This window comes from Symphalangus syndactylus, chromosome 6 (assembly GCF_028878055.3).
Source record: "Symphalangus syndactylus isolate Jambi chromosome 6, NHGRI_mSymSyn1-v2.1_pri, whole genome shotgun sequence".
In the NCBI taxonomy this organism is placed as follows: domain Eukaryota; kingdom Metazoa; phylum Chordata; class Mammalia; order Primates; family Hylobatidae; genus Symphalangus; species Symphalangus syndactylus.
The window spans coordinates 119,471,855-119,490,025 of record NC_072428.2 but is presented as its reverse complement, the minus strand read 5'-3'; the positions used below and the strand labels follow the sequence as shown (position 1 = coordinate 119,490,025).

Sequence of the window (18,171 nt, the reverse complement as noted above, 5' to 3'; positions counted from 1 at the left end):
TCCAAGGGAGTTAAATTTAGTCTAATCCACACATAATGGATGAGATTAAGTATAGAGTATTTTAAAAATCAAAGCAGAAAGAAAAGCAGGCCAGGAAATCTAATCAAAGTGTAACTAAATGTAAAAGAAAGCATTAGTCTAATCAATAGCATTATCATATCAAAAGAAAAACAGCAAGAACTGCCTAAGGGAAAATCTGACATCTAGCCTCAGTCTACAGTCCAAACTGGGGGGGGAGGGAACCTAGGCAGGCTCAACTTACATTCTTGGACACATCCAGAATATAAACTGCATAACTAGGATAGAAATTTTACCCTTTCTCAAAAAGCCTAAAGAAGCCTAAAGTCAACTATAGGGTTTGCTTCTCAGGGGGACACTAGGGTAATGGATGGAACTCTCACCACAGCAGTAAAAATTAAAAACAATTCCACAGCTCAAGTCAGAGTGAAAATAGAATCAAAGTAAAATGTGGCTTAATTCTGAGTAAAAATGGAACATAAGAAAAGAAGAATCCATTTGACCTAGGATAATTCTCTTTCAAAGAGTGTATGAGTGATGATATCAGACATGGAGAGAAAAAAAATATCCTCCCACACCACTGGACTCTACGGTTGAAAAAAAAAAATGAAGCTATAGTTGTATATGTAGTTCCATCTCCAGACTCCGACTACAGACCAAAATACAGAAAATGAAATATAATACAAAACAGAAGGTAAAAGTTATGAATCACGACAATGAAAAAGCAAAGATAAGGCTGACAGAAATTTGGAGGCGGGAGAGGGGCAGAAAGGTGGAAGAATGGCTAGGAGTATAGGAGTATTAATATCCTATCCTTACATGGTGAGGGAGTCAGGAGACATTATTAGCAGGAGATGGAAATAGTATTACAATGTAACTATCAAAAGTAGAAGGGAAAGGAAAAGTACTAAAAAAATAAGTACCTTATATTCCATAAAAGAAAGTCAAGCCGGGAGCGGTGGCTCACGCCTGTAATCCCAGCATTTTGGGAGGCCGAGACGGGCGGATCACGAGGTCAGGAGGTAGAGACCATCCTGGCTAACACGGTGAAACCCCGTCTCTACTAAAAATACAAAAAATTAGCTGGGCGTGGTGGCGGGCGCCTGTAGTCCCAGCTACGTGGGAGGCGGAGGCAGGAGAATGGCGTGAACCCGGGAGGTGGAGCTTGCAGTGAGCCAAGATTGCGTCACTGCACTCCAGCCTGGGCGACAGAGCAAGAATCCTTCTCAAAACAAAAAACAAACAAACAAAAAAAGTCAATAATGCCCATTTGATAAATCAAGAAATAGTGGTATAGACATATTATTTAGAGTTATGGAGGCATTACTGTTTGATGATACTATAAACAAAACAAACTATAAACAAAAAAGTTCATTTTCTCTGAAAAGTGGGACTCGGGATAGGGAAAGAGTGGCAAAAGACTTGATTTTTATTGTAAGTCCTTCTATTTGATCTTTTATTATATGAATGTATTACTTTGACTTTTAACAAAATGAGCTTTAAAAACAAATAGCTATGATATAGTCTTCCAAATTGATCCTTTTGAAAATTAAAATTAAATGACATGCTAGAGCCAACTGTCACTAGATAAATAAAGCTCCCTTCTTACGTTAAGAACTGAGAACAGCACAGTTCAAGTTTAGAAGTGGCCTTGCCTTGAGTAAGACTAACTTCCTAATTTGCGGCATCTAAAACTAACAAAATTATATGACTAATCAAATATTTTTAATACCAATAGGTTAACTTTGTAAATATTCCTTAATACTAATAACACGATAATCCAGTTAACAATGATGCTTTTATATAACGCTTAAGAAAAACAAGCTTTAGGCTGGGCGTGGTGGCTCACGCCTGTAATCCCAGCACTTTGGGAGGCCAAGGCTGGGGGATCACGAGGTCAGAAGTTTGAGACCAGCCTGACCAACATGGTGAAACCCTATCTCTACTAAAAATACAAAAATTAGCCAGGGGTGGTGGCGTGTGCCTTTAATTCCAGCTAGTCGGGAGGCTGAGACAGGAGAATCGCTTAAACCTGGGAGTCGGAGGTTGCAGTGAGCCAAGATCGCACCACTGCCCTCCAGCCTGGGCAACACAGAAAGACTCCGTCTCAAAAAAAAAAAAAAAAAAAGCAAGAAAAGAAAAAAAAAGCTTTACCACACAACTTCATAATGACTTAGGGATGAGTGGATGATTTTATGAAAATACTGTAAGCGCCGGGCGTGGTGGCTCATGCCCGTAATCCCGAGAGGCCGGAGGCGGACGGATCACGAGGTCTGGAGTCAGCTGGGCCAACATGGTAAAACCCCGTCTCTACTAAAGATACAAAAATTAGCCGGACATGGTGGCACATGACTGTAATCCCAGCTACTCTGGAGACTGAGGCAGGAGAATTGCTTGAACCCGGGAGGCGGAGGTTGCAGTGAGCCAAGATCGCGCCATTGCACTCTCCAGCCTGGGCGACAGGGTGCGACTCCATCTCAAAAAAAAAAAAAAAAAAGGAAATACTGTAAGCTCACTGAAGTCAGGGCTTGGGTCCATAAAGTCTCTATGAATAGATCTATCATAATGTGCTCTTTAATAAATGATTGTGGGCAATCAGCTGCACATTTTAATTACTAAAGCTACACCCAGGCAGTTACAGTTTCTGTAACTCTCCTATAAGGATGTGCTGGCTGTTTATCTCTCTCTTCCTCTCACTTCCAAGCCCTGTCTTCTATTCTTGCCCGAGTTGCACTATTCCTCGCTCTGGGGCTGAGCCTGCCAACCATGTTTTCCAGACTTTACTGCCAGTATCCTGTTAGGTTTTGCCTAGGGAGACTGGAAGGGGAGAGAAGGGATTTCTTTGCTGTTTTCATTGCTGTAACATCAGCATTGCTCCAGCAAGAGGAGTGTTGCACCTCCCAACTCCAGCTGTGCCCCTTCTCTCCTGGTGGTTGAGTACCAGCTGAATGGCATTCCACTGGGAGATCAGATTACCAGCTGCGGGAGGACCTCTCTGAACTTCCAGGTTCTTCTCTTCTGTTCCCCCAAACCTGGGGGTGGTAGTGCTTCCTATCTGGATTACCTCAGTGTCTTTTGTGCTCTTTCATCTTGTAACACCTGTGTACCCAATTCCCAGAATTAAATTCTCTGAAATGTCACACATGGTTTTCTAGGCCCCGATTAATACTTAAAGAAGAAAATACATATCTGCATCCAAAATTACTCATACAGTGCTGGTAAGCAGCAATCTGGGATTCTCATACCCTCAATAAAGAAGTGATGTAAAAAATGAAGCCCATTTTTACAAGACTACAATTAGAGTTTCTGTTTTCAGACACTGATGAATCTCAAATTTAACGAACCATTAAAAAGATGCTGAGTTATAGAGTATAAAATGTCTCACAGGCCTGGCACAGTGGCTCACACCTGTAATCCTAACACCTTGGGAGGCAGGTGGATCAGCTGAGGTCAGAAGTTCAAGACCAGCCTGACCAACATGATGAAACCCTGTCTCTACTAAAAATACAAAAATCAGCCGGGTGTGGTGGTGCACGCCTATAGTCCCAGCTACTCGGGAGGCTGAGGCACAAGAATCGCTTGAACCCGGGAGGCGGAGGCTGCAGTGAGTTGAGATGATGCCACTGCACTCCAGCCTGGGCGACAAAGTGAAACTGTATCTCAGAATAAATAAATACATTAAAATGCTTCACACAGACAGAAATGGGACACTTAGAAGTGAGAAGGGAGCATAGACAGGAAAGTAGGTGATATCAACACAAACTTATGTTTGTGAGTCTATCTGACCTACTCTTTAAGTCTAACATTCCTGCGAACCTCAAAATCAACATCATAGTACTATATTGTCTCTTTATAGAAACAACACTGACAAACAGAAAATGATTTGTCATATTACTTGATGAATAGATCAGGTTTTTGGAAACCAAAGAAAATGTGGTAGCAGTGGTACCTTTGACCTTTATCTACCATTCTAATTCCCTACCAGACTGCATAGACCTACTGAAAATCAATGGTGGGTAATGGCTATCATTTCCAGCATGGGAAAGAGCGATTTAGAGTTACCATTCTTTTTTTTATTATACAACTGGACTCAGCATGTACAAGTGTCTGGAGAGTCTCCTCTCCATTCTACCTCATGCCTACTTAAACACATCCTCACTTCTCCAGCGGGGTGGTGCAAACTCTGGAACCAGAATACTGCGTTCCATTTCTTGCTCTGCCACTTACTAGCAACTTGGAGGAGTTTCATTTGACTTTTTCTATGTCTTAGTTGTAACATCTGTCAAATGAAGGAAAATAACAGAATCTACTTCATAGAATTACTGGGGACAAAATGAATTACTATTTGAAAAAGGGCTTAAAGGGACATGGTATATAATGTAACTCACTATAAGTTACACTTAATATAAGTGTAACTTATTATTATTCCATGTACAAAGACGAGGACAGCAAAGAAATGTCGAAGGGACAGTTACATGATTTTTTTTTACACTGGGTGAAATAATGTTTACAGATCATATTAGGAATTTTGGCCATACAAATACCTCTATCATAGAGTTCTTAATCGTTTTTAAATCATAAACTTTCTTGGGGATGGGTGAAAGCTACAGAGCTCCTCCCTAGAAAAATGTTACACACACAGAATTTCCCAAAATATTCCAATGTTCTTCTATTCAAATCACAAATAGACTGTGTATTGCCAGAACACTAGAGGGTGCCACAGGCAAAGGAAAAAATGTAAAGAAAGCATGGGGAATTTCGGCTTGCTGGAACATCTTTCCATAGAGAAGAGTTAAGTGAATGTACTTCATCAAATGCTTTAAAATATGTCAACTCTCTTATAGGTTCTGGATTAGCACTGTCCGGTAGAACTTTCTGCAATGATGGAAATATTCTAAATGTGTGCTGTCCAAAACTGTAGCTGGACATGTGGACTACTGACCTCATGAGATCATAAGGAATTAAATGTTTAATTTTAATTAATATTAAATGGCCATATGTGGCTTGTGGCTACTATACTGAACAGTGCAGTTCTACATTCTAAAAAGTTTTGACTTGCTTCTTATCACAGGCCATTATCTATCAGTGTGAAGGTAATTTCTAATAGAGTGGGTTCATACAATTATTCAGGCCAATTTGTCCCTTGTGATAATTCAGCACTATAGAGACAGAAATAAAGATTTGTCAGTGTTTTGTCCTTACCCTACAGACGTTCACAGTCAAAAGTAAGCCATCTTTTTGCTCCTTACAGATGACCCTACCTACCTAATTTCCTGTTTCTTTACTGAAACATCTTTCTAAGCCCCTCGGTTATAAGAGTTTAAAAAATAAATAAGTGTATACTGAAAGACTGAATTAATATAGTTAAGTAAGTAGGCTTTCGCCATTTAAAAAACAAATCCTATTCTGGTGATATTTGCTAAGGGTTAAGGGAGCGCAGAGAAGACAAAACTGCAAGGACATGGGGCAGGCATCCTGAAGGAAAAGACAGAGTCTACAGTCAGAAGCTCGTCAGGCTCCAGAATGAAAAAAAGGGCACTGCAGGCAGCAGCAACAGCTTGTGAAAGCACATGGCATAACAAGGGGACATCAATGAACGCCCAGACAGCAGATTCAGGGGGAGTCTGGGGACCAAAGGAACACAGCTCTCAACTGCCTCCACACCAGATTCTTTCTTTACACTGCCATTTAGTCTACTAAAAATAAAGCTAATGCTGACCCACCTGTCAAAATGAAAGCAGTCTATCCACACTGTATAACAACTTACAGCTTACAACCCCGTGTCTGGCACAGTGCCTGAATGAAGTAGGTGCCTAGTGAAGGTTGGTGACAACAATAAAAAAGCATTAGAGAGTGCATTCTCAAATATGTAGACGCTTACCAGCAGCTACGAATATCAATAAAAAGCAGGTGAGTTGTTGAAGCTATCCCTGGTTTGGAAAGATGGTGAATAGGAAGTTTGGTCTACCCAAGCATTTGCAACTGGGTCAGAATGCAGCTGGCATGGCTCTTTTTGCAGAATAATTGTTTGTCCACAGCTGCTCCCAAATTACCAAAAATCAAATAAGTAGTTGCCATGTGTGATAGCAGGATTAGAGGCTGCCTCAATTTCCATTATGGAAAAATAACGTAAATTGCCACAAGTCCCGCCCCCCCCAGTCTCAAATAAACACAAAGGACACTTTTATTCAGATCCTGCATACTGTGAAACAGCATTGTTGTCTGGCTGCTTCAGTGGCGGACTCAATTCTGCTGGATCTGTCACTATACAACCAACATCCAGTTAAAGCTATTTCCTAGCTTCTGCAGGGCAGCTCAATTCATGATTTCTCTTCTGAAATAACTGAACTAAGGATTTGTTTCTGGATAAAATTATGAAAGTATTTAAGTGCTAATACCACAGACCTAGGAATCTCTGCCATTCAATCACTCTCTCCTTCAACAAATAATTACTGAATTCTTATCAGGTACTCTTATTGTAGCATGTGTATTCCAAGAAAACCTATGACTGGCAATTCTAATTTTGTATCTCTAAGTTTAAAAAGTGTATTCTCAGCCTGGGTGAAATGGTGAAACCCCATCTCTACTAAAAATACAAAAAACAGCTGCGTGTGGTAGTGCATGCCTGTAGTCCCAGCTACTTGGGAGGCTGAGGTGGGAGGATGGAGTGAGCCCAGGAGGCAGAAGTTGCAGTGACTTGAGATTGCACCACTGTACTCCAGCCTGGAAAACAATGGGACCCTATCTCATTTAAAAAAAAAAAAAAAAGTTTTTAAAGAATGTATTCTTTTAGAAGTGACTTGTGTCCTTTGGGGGTAACTGAGAAAATATAGGGGCATTAAAAATAAACACAAATCACTGTAACCTGAGACAGCTACATTACCAAGTTAGCAATTTTATGTATATGCTTCCAGCATTTCCCCTGCTAGTTTCTTATATGGTTGGCTTTGTTTCATTGTTTTTAAACAAAAATGAGCCTATATTGTATATACTGTATTACAAATGTTTTTTCACTTAATATAGATTAAAATATTCCATGTTATTAACATTTTTGTATCTTTTTTAAATGTCTACAGAGCATTCCCTATAAGAACATACAGTAGTTTAGTTTACCAATCCTCTGAAGTCATTTAGGTTCTTTCCAATTTCTCACTATTATAAATAGCACTGTTATGATAACTGTAGTATTCAATAAATATCTCTTGAATAAATGAGTAAACAAATGGTTTAATAAGCTGAGTCTTGGCTGGGCGCGGTGGCTCACGTCTGTAATCACAGCACTTTGGGAGGCTGAGGCGGGCATATCACTTGAGGTCAGGAGTTCGAGACCAGCCTGGCCAACTGGGTGAAACCCCATCTCTACTAAAAAAAAAAATATATATACAAAAAATTAGCCGGGCATGGTGGCGAGTGCCTGCAATCTCAGCTACTAGGGAGGGTGAGGCAGGAGAATTGCTTGAACCTGGGAGGCGGAGGTTACAGTGAGCCGAGGTTGTGCCACTGCACTCCAGCCTAGGCAACAGAATGAGGCTCTGTCTCAAAAAATAAAATAAGCTAGGCTGGGCGCAGTGGCTCATGCCTGTAATCCCAGCACTTTGGCAGGCCGAGGCGGGTGGATCACAAGGTCAGGAGATCGAGACTATCCTGGCTAATATGGTGAAACCCCATCTCTACTAAAAATACAAAAAATTAGCTGGGCGTGGTGGCACGCACCTGTAGTCCCAACTACTCGGGAGGCTCAGGCAGTAGAATTGCTTGAACCCGGGAGGTGGAAGTTGCAGTGAGCCGAGATCACGCCACTGCACTCCAGCCTGGGTGACAAAGCAAGACTCCATTTCAAAAAAATAAATAAATAAAAATAAAATAAAATAAGCTGAGTCTTTAAGCACATACCAAATTACTTCTTTAGCTTTTAAAAGACATAAGACAGGCCTGGCGCGGTGGCTCACGCTTGTAATCCCAGCACTTTGGGAGGCCGAGGCGGGCGGATCACGAGGTCGGGAGATCGAGACCACGGTGAAACCCCATCTCTACTAAAAATACAAAAAATTAGCCGGGCGTGGTGGCAGGCACCTGTAGTCCCAGCTACTCGGAGAGGCTGAGGCAGGAGAATGGCGTGAACCCGGGAGGCGGAGCTTGCGGTGAGCCGAGATAGCGCCACTGCACTCCAGCCTGGGCGACAGAGCGAGACTCCATCTCAAAAAAAAAAAAAAAAAAAAAAAAAAAAAAAAAAAAAAAAGACATAAACATTTTGAGTAATCGTACACTTATGATTCTGCATATGTTCACAGCAGGCAGAGAAAGGGAATGCAGTAAAAACAGCAATCTAAATATAAAGGAAAGCACATGATACTTGGTGGTGAATGGAAGACAGAATAAAAATATTAACCTTTTATAACCTAGACAATATGTAAGTTGAGTACAGGTGTCAGAAGGTAGAATATAAAAAGAGGGACATGAAGGGGGTATTTAAAATCCCATTTTCCAAAATGGCAAGTTAAGAGGCCCTACAGGAAGTTGATGGATCAAAAAATTAAAGTTTATCATTTAAAATTATAAAGATAATTAATAAATTACTTTCAAAGTAATATAAATATCAAATAATGACGGGGGTAAAAAAGTGGGTTAAATTCTCATTTTTCACATCAAAAACTTCACAGGTATCGTCTAAAGTTGATAAATCAAGGAACAGAAGTCTAAACATATTATTTAGCCTTATGGAAGTAACCACAAGGGAAGCTAAAAACAGAAATAGTGAAATAGTTTTTAAAGGCTGTCTCTGGATAGTAGGACTGGGATGGCAAGAAAAGGGAAGAGCCAGGAGGCTTATGGTTATTCATCTTAAGGTCTCCATGGCTCTGTGATTTGTTAGGATGTACAAATAATACCCTGATGAAGACTGGCTGGAAAATCTGGAACTGTTTACTTTGGTTTTCCAAATATATAATCTTACCTTGATAACTGGTCAAATCCAACTGTCCACAGAACATTCCTTTAACCAGAGGCAAACCTAAAATGCTTAAGACTTTGGAGACTATCTAGTTTGATTTTCTCATTTTCCAAATTGTGACCAAGAAAGACCCAGTGAGTTACCCAAAGTCACATCTCTAATTGGTGGCAAATCTGAAACTTGAACCCCTATCACCTGCTTCTCAATCAGGTGTTCCAGCTGCTCCATCAGAGACCCACCCTTTGTACCCGAGCACAGTCTCCACTCATTACTTGCTTGGGCTCCTTAACTGCTAATGCAAGCTATTATGTATTAATAGCTTAATAATTAAGCTCTTAATTAATTAATCTGCAAGCCAAAATTTGGGTTTTACTGGGGGTACAGTAAATTTGGGTTTTGTCTTTTAAGAGACAGGGTCTCACTCAATCACCTAGGCTGGAGTGCAGTGGTGCAATCATGGCTGACTGCACCTTTCACCTCCTGGGACCCTCCTGCCTCAGCCTCCAGAGTAGCTGGGACTACAGACGTGAGCCACCATGCCTAGCTAATTAAAAAATTTTTTTGTAGGGATCAGGTCTCACTATGTTGCCAGGCTGGTCTTAAACTCCTGGGCTCATGCGATCCTCCTACCTTGGCCTCCTAAAGTACTTGGATTACAGGCGTGAAACACAGCACCCAGCCTTGAATTTGTATTATAAAACGGTATGCACGTTGAATTGATTTTTCAAACTGTACCTGCAGCCACCCATCCTGGTCCCTCTAATACATCTCCTGTTCCCTCAACCCTCAACCCCACCATCATTGCCTTAGATAATATACAATAGCTACTTTGAGAGCTGATTCCCACAAACTGAGAGGCCTGACAGCATGATTCTCAGCCACAGGAATAAATGCAGTTCATAAAGTTGCCAAAGCAGTCTTGTGAAGCTACAGTCTTCTGTGAGCACCAGAGTGTTCAACTGACTTTATGTTCTTCTTCACCTACATTAAACTGTTTAGCTAACTATTCATTCCCACTTTCAGTAGATGGAAAGAGAAAAAAATTACCTTTTTAAAAAAAGGGGGGCAGGAGAGCGCAGTGGCTCATGCCTGTAATCCCAGCACTTTGGGAGGCTGAGGCAGGCAGATCACCTGAGGCCAGGAGTTCGAGACCACCTGGCCAGCATGGTGAAACCCCGTTTCTACTAAAAACACAAAAGTTAGCCGGGTGTGGTGGCGTGCACCTATAATTCCAGCTACTCGGGAGGCTGAGGCAGGAGAATGGCTTGAACCCAGGAGGTGGAGGTTGCAGTGAGCCCCGAGATCACGCCACTGCACTGCAGCCTGGGTGACAGAGCGAGACTCCATCTCGCAAAAGAAAAAAAAAAAAGGGTTGGGGGGATACGGGGCTGACTTTTTAAGGAAAATGGAGAGTTGGGAACACCATTTTTATGTTTGTATTAAACCAATTTATAAAAATTATTTTAAGTTGAATTTTAAAAGGTATGAAAATCTGTACAGATTATTATTTATATAAATTTAGGAACAAGCAAATAACAAAATGTAAAACTGGAACCACGCCAATTACTGGAAATCAAGTATATATGGAAGAGTCAAGATCAAATAACCAAAATCCCCATAAATTGTCAGGAGTTTTGAGAGCAGCTTGGCCAAAATGGCGAAACCCCATCTCTACTAAAAACACAATAATTAGCCAGGCATGGTGGCGCATGCCTATAATCCCAGCTACTCGGGAGGCTGAGAAGGGAGGATCGCTGAAGCCATGGAGGTCAAGGCTGCAGTGAGCAGAGATTATGTCACTGCACTGCAGCCTGGAGGACAGAGTGAAACCCTGTCTCAAAAAAAATTCCCACTTTACTTTGTGAGTTAATTCATTGAGATAAACTGTATCTTGAATTACTTACAAAATTAAAAACGCCATATAATCAAAATTAGAGGCACAGTAGTAAGAAGGAAAAAAAATCACATTAGAATCCTACACAAGGATGTTAAAGTAAAAAAGCATATTATATTTCAAGACTAAAACAAACAAAATTTAGAAAGTAATTGAACATAAAATTAAAATGCCTTTACCTAAAACTAGGTATAACATCTCCATTTTAGAATTTGTTTAAGTCTATAAAAGATATCACTAAACTCACAGGAGGGGAGAAATACTACCTAAATTCCTAAAGAAATCAAAACTACCTAAATAACATTTACACTATATTTCCTGTTTAAAAAAACCAATCACCAAAATTTTTCCATGACTACCAATGTTGCCATTTACAACAAGTATAGGCTAGAGAAAAGAATATGTATCCTATAAGAATAAAAAATATTTTTCTCAATACCACTTTCTCAGTGTAATCTTTGATAAAATTCTCAAAAACAGAAAGGGAAAAGAGACCATCAAATGTAATTTACCATACCCACATTTATCGGCAGCTACTTGGTCCTGGCCACAATGGATGTCCTGCAGCTGGCTGTCAAACCACCAAAAGCTGCTCATCATCCACCTTCCTAGTCTCTTAGAACTAAGCTCACTTGGGTCAAAACAAGTCAACCGCCTTTCTCACCAGCAGTAATATGCTGGAATAAAGTGTCAAGTATAATTCTGGCTGCCAAGATTTTGTTCTGAACAACAGACTTGTAACTATGAAAGGGGACATTAAATTAGAGCTATCGTCTGAAAGAAAAGGGCAATCTGTATCTATAGCTTGACTGGGATAACACAGGTCTTGATCTGTAGTCAAACCAGAGGAAAAGGAAGCAACCAGAAAAAAACAACACATATCACAACCCCCAAAAAGAGTGAACTATTGAAAAAAAAAAAAAAAAAAAACTGTGCCAGTAGCAATGTACAAATAAAACTAGAGTCATACTTTAGAACAGATTCCATGTGCTGTGCAACAAGGAATATTAACTCTTGGTACAGAGAAATATCACAGAAGCCTTAAAGCAGAGGTGTCCAATCTTCTGGCTTCCCTGGGCCATGTTGGAAGAATTGTCTTGGGCCACACATAAAATACAATAACAGTAACGATAGCTGATGAGCTTAAAAAAAAACAAAAAATAAAATCACAAAAAAACTCATAATGTTTTAAGAAAGTTTATGAATTTGTGTTGGGCCACATTCAAAGCCATCCTGGGCCGCATGCAGCTTGTGAGCTGCAGGTTGGACAAGCTTGTCTTAAAGGATGAAATAGATTTATGCGTATTGACACACAAAAAAATCCATAAAATGATGGAAATTGAAAACAACAGGTTATAAAATCTGCTAGAATGAGTGTAGTCTCATTTTTTTAAGTGTAAATAAATATGGTTGTGGACAAACAAAATAATTTTGGAAGACATACTAAAACTATTAAGAATACTTTTTATCTATGCAAAATAGAATTATGGATTATAAAAACTTTATTTCTGCTTTACAGATTTCTCCCTTCAAAATAATAAGAATGTGATTACTTTTATAACCATTGTTATGTCCACGTTTGAGAAAGAAAAGACAAACAGCATAAGCTCTTCTTCTTTTTACCAAATGAAATACCAGAGGCCTCCAAACTCATGAAATCAGGGACACATACAGACTTTCCAAGCTGCCCAACGTCCTCTGGGAGCCATTTTCTTCCTTGCTTTTTTGCAGGGGTTTCCAATGAATCTTCTTCTTTTTTTTTTTTTTTTTTTTTTTTTTAGCAGAGCCTTTTCTTTAAGCAGAATCCTGTACAGAACCTCAAAATGTAAGGTAACAGTGGAATTTCTTCTATTGAAGGGGATGGGGATGCAGAGAGTTAAAGCCATTCATCCTCCTCACCACTCAGAACTCCAGAGCACAAGTGGAAACACTGTGATTAATCTAAGTATTTCATTGTACAGTTGGGAAACTGAGGCCCAAGGATTACTCTCCTGTTAAGCCCTGTCTTATTGACTGGTCTGTGGGTCATTTTACTTACTAGGCATTATAGACACAGTAACTGGGGCCTGCAAGCTTTTCAGATACATACTGAAAGTTTAAGAGAAACTGAAAACACACAAATTGGCTCCAATAACTGTCAAAAAGACAAAGAAACATAATGGTTCTTGAAGTTCAATATGATTCAAGCACTCCAAACACCCTGGCAGCTTTGCAAATGAATACGTTTTTCTATTGTCTGAGGTTTATGTTTAGCCATATGTATCCATCGAAGCAACAAAAACTAGAATCAGCTATTGAGAAAAGACAAGTGGAAGAAAAGCAGCAGCAGAGGGATAGTTTTCGAAACTGAAAAGAGACAGAAAAGATACATTGATCAAATTCCCCAAACACCCCAATGGCTTAATGAGCATAATCTAACAAGATAAATGTTCACAGGCATAAACATATCATTCTAAACTTTGTTCTAAAAAAAACCCATTGAAAGGCCAGGTGCAGTGGCTGATGCCTGTAATCCCAGCACTTTGGGAGGCCAAGGTAGGCAGATTACCTGAGGTCAGGAGTTTGAGACCAGCCTGGCCAACATGGTGAGACCCCATCTCTACTAAAAATACAAAAATTAGTCAGGCGTGGGGGCACACACCTGTAATCCCAGCTATTTGAGAGGCTGAGACACAAGAATCCCTTGAACCCAGGAGATGGAAGTTGCAGTGAGCCGAGATCACACCACTGTACTCCAGCCTGGGCAACACAGTGAGACTCTGTTTCAAAAAAAAAAAAGAAAGAAAAAAAAAAACACATTGAAGAAAAACAGGATGATGGAGACTTGTGTCATCATCACAGAGAAAGTAAAAAGATTCAGAAACACTGGCTCACAGTAAATTTTGTCTGGAAAAAAAGTATCACATGACAAGCAACATATGCACAATGTGAACAATGACCACTCCTGTACTTAGCCCTGGGCACTCCACTTTTAAAGATACGAGAAAAATCCCGTTATATTTCACTGGGACTATGAAAATGCTTAATGAATAGTTAGAAAATAAGGGGTGTTTAAATATAAAGAAGGACTTTAGGAATCTCTTTCTTTTAATATTTTATATTAAAAGACCATTATGAGGAAGAGGAATTAGATTAAGTCTGTGACCCTAATTTAAAAAAAAGGTAAGAAATTATGGCAAAATTCTGGTCAACAGATCATTTTTCTAACAGGGGTGTATAGTCAGAGTGGCTGGAAGCAGTGAGTTCTCCCATCACTAGATGTCCTCTTGCAAAATCTAGACAACCACTTGGGGGCACTGGAGACGTGGGCCTTGCATGCATCCTGACTCAAACTAGCAGGCAGAAAGAAATGTAACAAAAAAAGATTCCACCCCAGGAGAGTCTGAACCCTGCCGTCCAAAAGTGTTTATTAGGAAGACTGTCTCAGGTCATTTGGATACATACCCCAGATAATATTGGATACAGTCCTTGCCCTTCTCCTGGGAGAATAGAATCTGTTGATATTCTGCTGCAGTTGGGGGTATGTACAAATGCACATACAAACAGAATTACACAAATAGTATGAAGCTAGCCTTAAGCAAAGGCTCAGTCCTCTTTAAAGAAATGTAACACTTCCAAAGGTGGTGTGTTTAAAAAACAAACAAACAAACAAACAAACAAAAACTGTAACAGTAGAAGCTGAAAAGCTCTCCCAGAGAAAGGTAGGAAAAAAACAAAACTCTTCTGCTATCATAGTCTTAAAACATTTTATACAGTTGCCCTATAATTAACAAATTACAAAGGAAAGCAAGTTTTATTAACATATTGTTCCCCTTTTCCCATCTCTGAAGATTATATTCTATATAGTCAAATTAATGCTCCAACAATACCTTACTTAATGCTACAATCTCAACCATCCCCAACAGCCTAGAGAACCTGAGAAAGGACTTGGACTTGTTTTATTTTGCCTTTTAAATTTGTACACTATTCCAACAAATGTAGTCTTCTGATTTCTGAGGACAAAGCCGAAGTGGTAAAGCAAGACAAAGAGAGTAAAAACACAAAGAAAAGGAAAAAAATAGATAAAGAAAAGAGAAAGCAAACAAGAACAAGCAAAGTACAACCAGCTGGTATTATTTATGTAGGGACAACCAGCCCCACAGACCTCAATTACTTGTAATCCTATCACAGGGCAAGCATTCTATCAATATACCTGAGTAAGGTGTTTTTGAAAAACACATGAGCAACCTAAAAATTAATACATCAGCCACTTTGGAAGCCTATTGGGCGATTTCTTACAAAACTAAACATAGTCTTACCATAGGATCCAACAATTGAACTCCTTGGTATTTACCCAAATATGCTGAAACTTATGTCCACACAAAAACCAGCACACAAATAAATATTCACAGCAGTTTTATTCACAATCGCTAAAACTTGAACACAACCAAGATGTTACTCAGTATGTGAATGATAAACAACTCGTGGTACATCCATACAGTGAAATATTATTCAGCATTAAAAAGAAATGAGTTATCAAGCCATGAAAAGTTATCCAGCCATTAAATACATATTGCTTAGTGACAGAAGCCAATCTGAAAAGGCTACATTTGTATGATTCCAACCATATGACATTTTTGGAAAAGGCAAAACTATGGAGACAGTAAAAAAAATAGTTGTCAGGGGTTAGAGAAAGGAGGGAAGACAGGAGCACCAGGAGACTTTTGGATTAGTGAAACCATTCTGTATGATTACATATTTGTCAAAATCCACAGATTGCACAAACACACAGAATGAACTTGAATGTAAACTATGGACTTCGGTTAATACTGGTTCATCAACTGTAACAAATCTACCATGCAACAGCAAGATATTAATAAAGGAAATGGGTAGGAGAGAACCTGGTAACTCTCCATACTCTACAATTTTTCTATAAAGCTAAAACTGCTCTAAAAAATAGTGTGTGTGTATATATATATATATTTAAATACCGATGTAAAAAAAAAATATTCCCTTAAAAAATCACGGCCAAGTGAAACCCCGTCTCTACTAAAAATACAAAAAATTAGCCGGGCGTGATGGCGGGCGCCTGTAGTCCCAGCTACTCGGAGAGGCTGAGGCAGGAGAATGGCGAGAACCCGGGAGGCGGAGCTTGCAGTGAGCCGAGATCGCGCCACTGCACTCCAGCCTGGGCGACAGAGCGAGACTCCGTCTCAAAAAAAAAAAAAAAAAAAAAAAAAAAAATCACGGCCAAAGAGGGTACAGGGATTTTCAGGCATGGTCAGGAGCTCCACCAATGTAAATCACCACAGCCTGCCATTATATAATGCTGAATGCTTTCACAGATTTATAGTTTATATATTATAGATTTGTTACATATATTATAGTTTATATGTATTTATTCTTAAAGTACAGTTTTATATGCATATACACACACACACATCACTTATAGTTAATAAGTATAGTTATCTAGTGCTGAATACATCTGAACATAAAGGGTGAGCAGTGGTGGGAAAAGACTGAGAAGTCAGGAGGGTTGGTTAGCTGCATCCATTGAAGATTCCATGTTGCTGGCGGAAGTCTCCCCCTACTCCCACTGGTGAGAAAAATGGCTCAGACTGCTGCTTCTTCACTTTAAAAAGTTTGGTGGAGCTCTTGTTTGCCAACAGTAGCCTATGGTGGCACTTGTCTTAAATTGTGTATCATGCTTTTCCTGCTCCCTCCCTGCAGTGGTGTAGCATGTTAACAAAGATCTAACTAAAAAGTGCACAAGAGTTCAAAGGCACCTAGAACAAAAGGAGTCACAATACAGTTCAGTAATCAGTGCTTTCCACAGTGACATCGAGTTGCCAAGAAAAGATAAAATTATAAGCACACCACAGTATTCTGGCTTAATGAGCACAGAAATACTTGTAGGCTTCTTTTTATTTTCCTTTTTCCCATAAAAAATGGTTAAAACCAAAACAGTACTTAACGTTTAAAAAGATAAGCATCACCTATCTGGCAAATCTGTTTACTAGAAAAATCTCATATAAATTTAAAAGCATGTTCAGTAATACAGCCTCTTTCCAGATGCCACTTCTACGGTGTTTGCATACTAAGAAATAGACTATCAATATCTGTTACAGGTAGTAAATTTACCAAGTATGTCTGATATATAATGCTCATTCATTTTCTTTCCCCCTTTTCAACTAAGAATCAATTAAAATGGGATAACAGGCTTTATGTAGCTGTTTTGCAATTTTATGTAATCCTTAAAACTGGGTCCCTTTTATATTAAAGGGTACCAAAAAATACATACATAAGTAGGAAGAGAAGAAGCAAACGAAAAAAACAAAATATTGACTTTAGTATCTCTGGATAGCAGGGCTACAAATTTTTATCATCTTCATACTTCCCTTTATTTTTAAAATTCCCCCCAAAAAAAGTATTACTTTCACACTCCATTATATCAAATATCTACAGCACTTAAAATGAGTAAACTATAACTACATGTACCAATAAAGTTTAACCTCTTATACAAAGCTTAAAAACATATAAAACAATATTACACTTTTTAGTTTTCCCTGCAATCCAAACAGTTTTTTTTTTTTTAGTGGATACATACACATACAGAAAAAGTTTGTAAAAATGCAGGGAGAGAATAAATATCAAATTGAGAATAATGGTCACAGCTGGGAAGGGAGGGGACTAGGATGGGGAAGGGGTGCCCAATAAGCTTCAACAATAACTGTGATTTTTATTACTTTAGGTAGTAGGTATATGGAATTTCTTATATTGTTCTATATCCTTTTTTATGCCTAAAGTATTTCAAAAAATTGTTTAAAGTGTCAACTACTGTAGTCATACTAAAAACAGCAGGACTTAACCCTAATCTCTTCAAACTACTTAAATGGGGTTATAGTACTGAGTAAATCAGAGATAAATGTATCTATTATAAATAAGAAAATTCTTTTAAGAGACAGGATCTCGCTTTTTCACCCAGGCTAGAGTGCAGTGACATGATCACACCTCACTGTAGCCTCAAACTCCTGGGCTCAAGCAATCCTTCAGCCTCAACCTCCCAAGTAGCTGGGACTACGTGCACATTACCCACACTCAGCTAGTTTTTTAAATTTTTTTATAGATGCAGTCTTGCTATGTTGCCCAGGCTGGTCTCGAACTACTGGCCTCAAGCAGTCCTCTTGCCTTAGCCTCCCAAGTAGCTGGGATTACAGACACAAGCCACTGAGCCTGGCATATAATGAGAAAATTTTTTGAGAAATTTAAAGCAGTTCTGAAGGTCAGCAGTCATGTATATTTATAAGCAAACAGCAATCTGAAATCTGTG

At 39.2% G+C, this 18,171-nt stretch overlaps 1 protein-coding gene across 15 annotated transcripts in view; it reads right to left on the bottom strand.

Annotated features, from left to right (window-relative positions):
• The window catches only part of NRF1 (nuclear respiratory factor 1), a 152,186-nt gene that overhangs the window by 113,639 nt on the left and 20,376 nt on the right, over positions 1-18,171 (bottom strand). The gene's annotated exons all lie outside the window — the stretch shown is intronic.